This window comes from Toxorhynchites rutilus, chromosome 1 (assembly GCF_029784135.1).
Source record: "Toxorhynchites rutilus septentrionalis strain SRP chromosome 1, ASM2978413v1, whole genome shotgun sequence".
Lineage (NCBI taxonomy): Eukaryota > Metazoa > Arthropoda > Insecta > Diptera > Culicidae > Toxorhynchites > Toxorhynchites rutilus.
In genome coordinates this window covers 24,056,442-24,063,868 of record NC_073744.1, presented here as the reverse complement: position 1 = coordinate 24,063,868, position 7,427 = coordinate 24,056,442, and positions in this window count along the sequence as shown.

Sequence of the window (7,427 nt, the reverse complement as noted above, 5' to 3'; positions counted from 1 at the left end):
TCAATGATCCCTAATGCGTAATATATCGCACCCAGTTCAGCGACATACACGGAACAAGGATCTTTGAGTTTGAAAGAGGCACTGGAATTTTCATTGAAGATGCCGAAGCCAGTGGACCCGTTTATGAATGAACCGTCAGTAAAGAACATTTTATCAGATCTAACTTTCCCATATTCTGCCGAAAATATCGGCGGAATAGAATCGGAGCGTAGGTGATCTGGGATTCCATGGATTTTTTTTCGCATGGACAGATCAAAAATGACAGAGGAATTGCAGAAGTATGGGAAGCAAACTTGGTTGGAGATGCCTGGTGAAGGGTGCACGTCGTGGGTAAGGTACTCATGGTATAAAGACATAAAACTTGACTGAGGAGTCAGTTGGAGTAGATTTTCGAAGTTATCAAACCAATGGATTCATGATCTTGCAACGGATGAGAAATCTGTAGGATAATTCTGTGAACCGAAGAGTAAGCGGGGGTACTCCTGCCAAAACTTCGAAACTCGTCGTATGTGTCGAATGCAAACACCCCATGGCTATACGCAAGCAACGATATTGTATTCTCTCCAGCTTGAGAATATGAATCCTGGCAGCTGATCGGAAGCAAAAACTGCCATATTCTAACACTGATAATATCGTTGTTTTGTACAACTGAATGAGGTCTCCTGGATGGGCACCCCACCATGTTCCGGTAATTGTTTGGAGAAAATTGATTCTTTGCTGGCATTTCTGTTTCAAATACGCAATGTGTCTCCCCCAGGTACACTTAGAATCAAAATATACACCCAGGTATTTGAAAAACATAGAGTGTTGGATCGTTTTGCCGGATAGGTGAAGCTGGAATTGGGCGGGCTCGTGCTTCCTAGAAAAAACGACCATTTCAGTTTTCTCCGTAGAGAATTCGATACCCAGCTTGAGGGCCCACGTGAACAGGTTGTTCAGGGTATCTTGCAAGGATTTTTGCAGAACGGCGGGATTAGTACCGGTGATGGAAATAACTCCATCGTCTGCAAGTTGTCTCAGCGTGCAGTCTCTAGTTAGACAATCATCTATATCATTGACGTAAAAACTATACAAGAGGGGGCTTAGGCAGGAGCCTTGTGGTAGGCCCATAAAACTGTAACGAGAAGATTTCGAGCTGCCATGAGAGAAAATCATGTGCTTTTCTGACAGTAAATTGTACAGGAAATTATTGAGAATTGGTGAAAGTCCACGATTATGAAGCTTCTCTGAGAGAATTTCCATGGAAACTGAATCAAATGCCCCTTTGATATCGAGAAAAACGGAAGCCATTTGTTCTTTGCGAGCAATTTGGATTTGGATTTCAGAAGATAGCAGCGCCAGACAATCATTTGTCCCTTTACCTCGGCGGAAGCCAAACTGCGTATTTGACAGCAAATTGTTCGTTTCGACCCACTTGTCCAAACGAAGTAGAATCATTTTCGCTAACAATTTACGAATACAGGATAACATTGAAATCGGCCTATACGAGTTGTGATCGCTAGCCGGCTTGTTGGGTTTCCGTATGGCTATCACTCTCACTTGTCTCCAGTCATGCGGGACAATATTCAGCTCCAGAAACTTATTGAACAAGTTCAGCAAACGCTGTTTTGCCAAGTCGGGAAGATTTTTCAACAAGTTGAATTTAATCTTGTCCGACCCCGGAGCTGAATTGTTACATGAGAGAAGGGCAATTGAGAATTCCACCATCGAAAAATTCTCATAATCGCTTTGAAGCGGAATGTCGCGTACGACGTTTTGTGCAGGAACGGTGTCGGGGCAAACCTTCCTTGCAAAGTTAAAAATCCAACGGTCAGAGTATTCCTCACTTTCGTTTGTATGGTTCCAGCCACGCATTTTCCTAGCCGTATTCCAAAGAGTGCTCATAGCGGTCTCCCTTGACAAACCATTGACGAACTTTCGCCAATATCCACGCTTTTTTGCTTTAATCAAACCTTTTAGTTTGGCTTCTAGAGCGTGGTACTTTAGAAACCATTCCACTAATCCAGTTTTCCTGATTTTTTTGAAAGCGGATGATTTTTCAAGGTAGACCTTTGAACACTCCCTGTCCCACCAAAATGATGGAGGACGACGTCGGAAAGTGGTAGCCGGTACACGTTTCTTTTGAGCTTGAAGTGCGCTTTCGTAAATCAAACTCGATATAAAGTTATACTCTTCGAGTGGAGGAAGTTCATGCATTGAAACAATTGCTTCAGATATTATTTCCGCAAATGTTCTCCAGTCAATATTCTTCGTGAGGTCATACGAAATATTGACTGACTCACGAAAGCTTGATTCATTAGCGATCGATAAAATTATTGGTAGGTGATCACTACCGTGGGGATCTTGGATTACCTTCCACATGCAATCCAGGGATAACGAAGAAGAGCATAGAGATATGTCTAGCATGCTTGCCCGTGCAGGAGGGTTGGCTATTCTGGTTGCTTCCCCAGTATTCAAAACTGTCAATTTGAAGTTGTCGCACAGATCATAAATCAAAGTGGCACGGTTGTCATCGTAGAGTGATCCCCATGCTGTTCCATGGGAGTTGAAATCACCTAAGATTAACCGCGGCTCCGGCATTGCCTCGATAGTATCAAAGAACTGATGGCGACCTACCGTAGTTCTGGGAGGGATATATATCGAAGCAATGCAGAGGTCTTTGCCATTGATTTGTGTCTGGCAAGCAACAACTTCAATGCCTGTCATCGATGGGAGAGTGACTCTATAGAAGGAGTGACATTTTTTAATCCCCAATAGTACGCCACCAAACGAGTCATTTCGATCGAGGCGAATAATGTTGAAATCGTGGAAATTCAGCTCATCGGCTGAAGAAAGCCATGTTTCACAGAGAGAAAATACATCACAGTTAGAGCTGTGAACTAAAAATTTAAACTGATCTAGTTTAGGAATGATGCTTCTGCAATTCCACTGTATTACATTGGTCAAATCCTTGACCTCTTGCCCTGAATCAGGCATCGAGGGAAATGAACGCTGCCAAAAAACCACATTTTTCTTTCAAAAATGTTCTCACAATCGGAAGCAAACATAATACTATGCTTTTAAGAGGGTCGTTTATATTTAAAGCATTTAAAATGTTGTCCACCAGGTCAGAAAGCGCAAGCAATCCAGATTGTGGCTGTTGCCTCGACCGCGAAAAAGGAGCAGACGTGTTGGGTGCTGCTCCGGGAAGTGCTGAGGACCCCTGGTGCGTAGAAGAACCGCTTAAACCAGGAGGTACTTGCTTCGGTCTATTCTCAGCACATTCGATTCGAGTTTTCATTCCAACTTGGGAAGTTTCAGTTTTCTTTCTGGGGAGTGATGGAAAAGAAGTAATTTTTCTTTTCCTGATGACACCCAGCGATGTACCGGAACTTCCTGCATTGGGAGCGTCAGCAACAGGCTCGTCGTTCTGCAGAATGGAGTAGGGATTGTCATGAGTCGTTGGAACGGGACTCTTAAGCATTTCTGCATAAGTCCGCTTGGAACGTTCTTTTAAGGAACGCTTGATTTTTTCCCCTCGTTGTATGTACACCGGGCATTGAGTAAGATCATGAGGAGTCCCGCCGCAATGAAGACACTTGCGCTCTTTCGGGCAAGGATTCTCATCATGGCTCTCTCCACAATCTGCGCAACGTTTTTTGTTGCAACAATAGGCGGCCGTGTGACCGAGTTGCATACATTTGTTGCATTTCATTACCCGGGGTACAAACAATCGAACAGGTAAACGAAGTGCATCTATTGCAACGTAGTTTGGAAGGGCGGAACCCTCAAATGTCACACGAAAAGAGTTTGTCCGATTGAGAACTCTTTTGTCATTTTTAAGTGACACAGATTTCAGTCGATCGCATGCAAGAATCTTCACACTTTTAAGTGAAGAGTTCTTGAAGCGACCGACACCATCGAGTATCTCTTTTCGAGTCAAACCCTTTTCGTTTATTACACCGTCTATTTCAACGTTGCAACAGGGTACGTATACGCGATACTCGATCGCAAAGAGATCACAGCGCGTTATTTCATTCGCTTGGGTTCTGCTGGAGACGACAACTCGTAATTTGTCTGGCCCCATCCGAGTAATCTCGTTAACTTCGGAAAATTTCTGTGTCAACTCTTTTGAGATGCGAATGACGTTAAGAGGTTTGGATTTTCGTCTAAAGTATACGATAAATGGGCCTTTGGAGCCATCAGGGTATTCTTTTAGACGAAAATCCTGCTTCTCGTCTTTTTCCTCATCTTCAGAGCTTTCTATTTCGTACACAGAATTTTCCTCCTCATCTTCTGTTTCATCCTCCTGCTCTTCAGGAGGAGGTTCATTATCTGAGATATTCTTTGGCGTGGGTGGGGGATCCTCCCCGCCCTCTGCCATATTAATAAAAACGAAGAAGTAGACAACTGTTCGATGTGAACAGAATATAATAATTTGGAAAATATAAATTAGTAAAAGAAATTATATTTCTATATTAGTTATTGTTGAAAATTTTATTTATTTCAATTTTTGTTATTATGTGTAATTTGAAAATGAAAAAAAAGACGGGTGGGTAATGTCGGGGACATAACCGAAGTGACGTAGGACTATGCAAAGGGGACAGCTTTTGTTAAATATATATTTTAAATATATTGTTTTATTTTCTTCACCTACGTGAATACCTACCTATCTACCTGAAAAATGGATTAGTTTACTGTTTACTCTTTATGAATATGTTAATGGTTCTGAAAAGAACCTTTGGTGTTGTGTTTTTGTTATCACTCGATATTCCCATCTTGTTCGGCTAAACCTTCCTGTTTAGCGATTTGTTGTCTCTCGCCACAGCTTTCACAGTTGGAAAATTTCTTCCCATCCAGCTTGTGACATATTTTACAGTAAATTACATTCAATGGCACGTCGCATTACCACCACTCAGTGCCGGATTGGAGGTAATTTTAACCTGTAATTGAACATTTGCGATGACAGTGGTACAGTGTCGACTTTCAATGTGGGATCATAATTTGGATCTCTATGTTTACAAAAATGTCCAACTAAATAAGTCACATTACATGTCCGTCCAATTAGCTAAATGTCGAACTAATTGTAGATTACTGTACTTTCAATCTGGAAACAATTTAAGAATTGGTGAAAATTGAATAATCAGGAAAGTCCCCAACTATCAATAAGCTCAGAACAACTGCCAAATTCACATACTCATCAAATCCTGGCAAACAAATTATGAAAACATCAATTTGTGTTTTATTATTATTTTGGATAATGTTTTAGAAAGCATTGAACTTTATTTCCTAAACTCTTTTTTGGAAGGTTTAATGGCCCTGAAAAGCGCTTTGTTTTATGGAATAGTTCCAATTTAGAAAACTTAGTACTCGTGGTTTTGAAAAAAAACCATTTCGAACGCCCTCGATGCCGCCTTGTTCTGGATTTGCCACCAAAGCAGTTTGTATAAAGAACAAACTTTTTTCTTCTGCTACCTGATGCCGTTTTGCGATTGCGTTTGCCACTCGCCATTCGCTGCAACTGCCTGTTGTCTTGATGTCCGCCGAACCGAATGTGTTATGTTCCGAATGCAGGTTTTCTTATCGTCGCGATCAGCTTTGCCAGCCAACTCGATCACTCCGGTGGCCGAAACTATATAACGCCGGCTAGGTGGACTGGTACACAGGTACTAACACGCTCGACCTAGCTACCTTTTCCGGTGCAATTGGCGGATACACCTACGGGAAATTGCAGACCACCACGGTTCGAGCGGGATTTTGCCTTTCCCTTCACTTTTCCTCCTTTGCCATATCCAACCATGGCTGCTTGTGTTGGTTTGTTGATGTGAGGTGATGCGAAACGATGTGGTGTACGGTTCGGATGAGAATGATCGTTACGGCAGCGGAGAGGGGATTTTTAAGCTGACTGGCTGGCTCGAGAATTACGCATGTGTGAGACTGCGACCAATGTTTCCCTCATTTTTTTCTTTTTCCTTTCCAATCGTGCTTCATTCTATTTCGCTGCTGCTCTGGTTGCCCGTTTTGGTCGGTACGATTTGAGGAGCACAAAATGGACCAATCAAAAATGGGCACATAGTGTATTTGGACAATGCTTGATATTTCACAATTATTCAATTATTTATCTCAAGAAAAATGAAATGTTATTCGTTATGATAGATGCGTAGATATATTTCCTATCAATTGATGCAAAAACCTTTGCGATCTATTGAGAAATGCTCGAGTTATAAGCGTTCCAAATCTTGCATTTTTTCCTACTTGTTCAGTGCCTACATTTCCATTTCACCCCCTATATCTTCCGGTTAGACGTAGTCCTACGTCAAAAAGTTCCAATAAATGTTCAACGGTGATGTAAGAAATGAACACCCCTAATGCCAACGCTTGCCGATATGATAAATACAAAGATAAACAATGGTATAAATCGAGCACAGAAGCTATACAGAATGATGGAAGAGGTAAGAGGAAAATAAACTTCTACTTGCCCCGCTGCTGTGTAGCGTGTGTGATGATGTGACTTGCTGCCGGATTGTCTCGATAGCGCACCACTTTTTATGAGCTTTACTCGCTCGCAGCGCACCAGATGAAAAAATACACACTAGAAACGGATGTAAAAAAAACACCTGTATCGGATCAAGTATAGGTTCGACCGATCTGCTTGCGAGTTGGCGAAGCAATCTAATTCCTTGCAAGATAATTCCGAAGCAAGATTAATCCTTGATGCACATGAATTAGTAGATTCGCTACAGATGTCGAAAATCACCGTTCATGAGAAACGAAACATCACGAAAAACGCTACAATGCATGGACTACATATTAACCCATATTACGGAACCCGATCGGATTTGACACTTCGCAATCCGAACGAAATAAACTTTTGCACTCTGCATTTCAAGGTTGCAACATTTGCACAACCCGATAGGATTTGACTCGATCAGATTAAGGGGGATAGAGACACAAATTCCGGACGTTGCTTCGACCTCCGAAAAAGTAAAACAAAGAATATTTTTACCATTTTTTATAAGTATATCACTATTTGTTTATCTATCTTCCAACAATAAAACAAAAATTGAACGGAAAAAACATTTATTCATAATTAGAAGCTGATCTAGTGATAGGGTTCAAAAAAAAGTTCTGCCATGGCGTACACGATTCCAGCCCTTCTGATTATCTGAAACAAACAAATCGAACAGATTCTGAATCAGTAAAGATGCCACTATCGCATGAACCTCGGACAAGTCAAAAAAGTGTTTTTGACAAAATGGCGGAAATTTGAAGAAAAAAATGCTGTTTAAAACATTTTTTTCAAGTTTCTTGATTTTTTGAAAATAGTAAAGTTACGAAATTATGATTTTTTATAGGTTCATGCGATAGAGAGATGTATACAGATTGTATTCATATAACCAAAGATCGGATAAGGAGAACCTGAGATATCGTGTAAGCCAAAAAGAAAA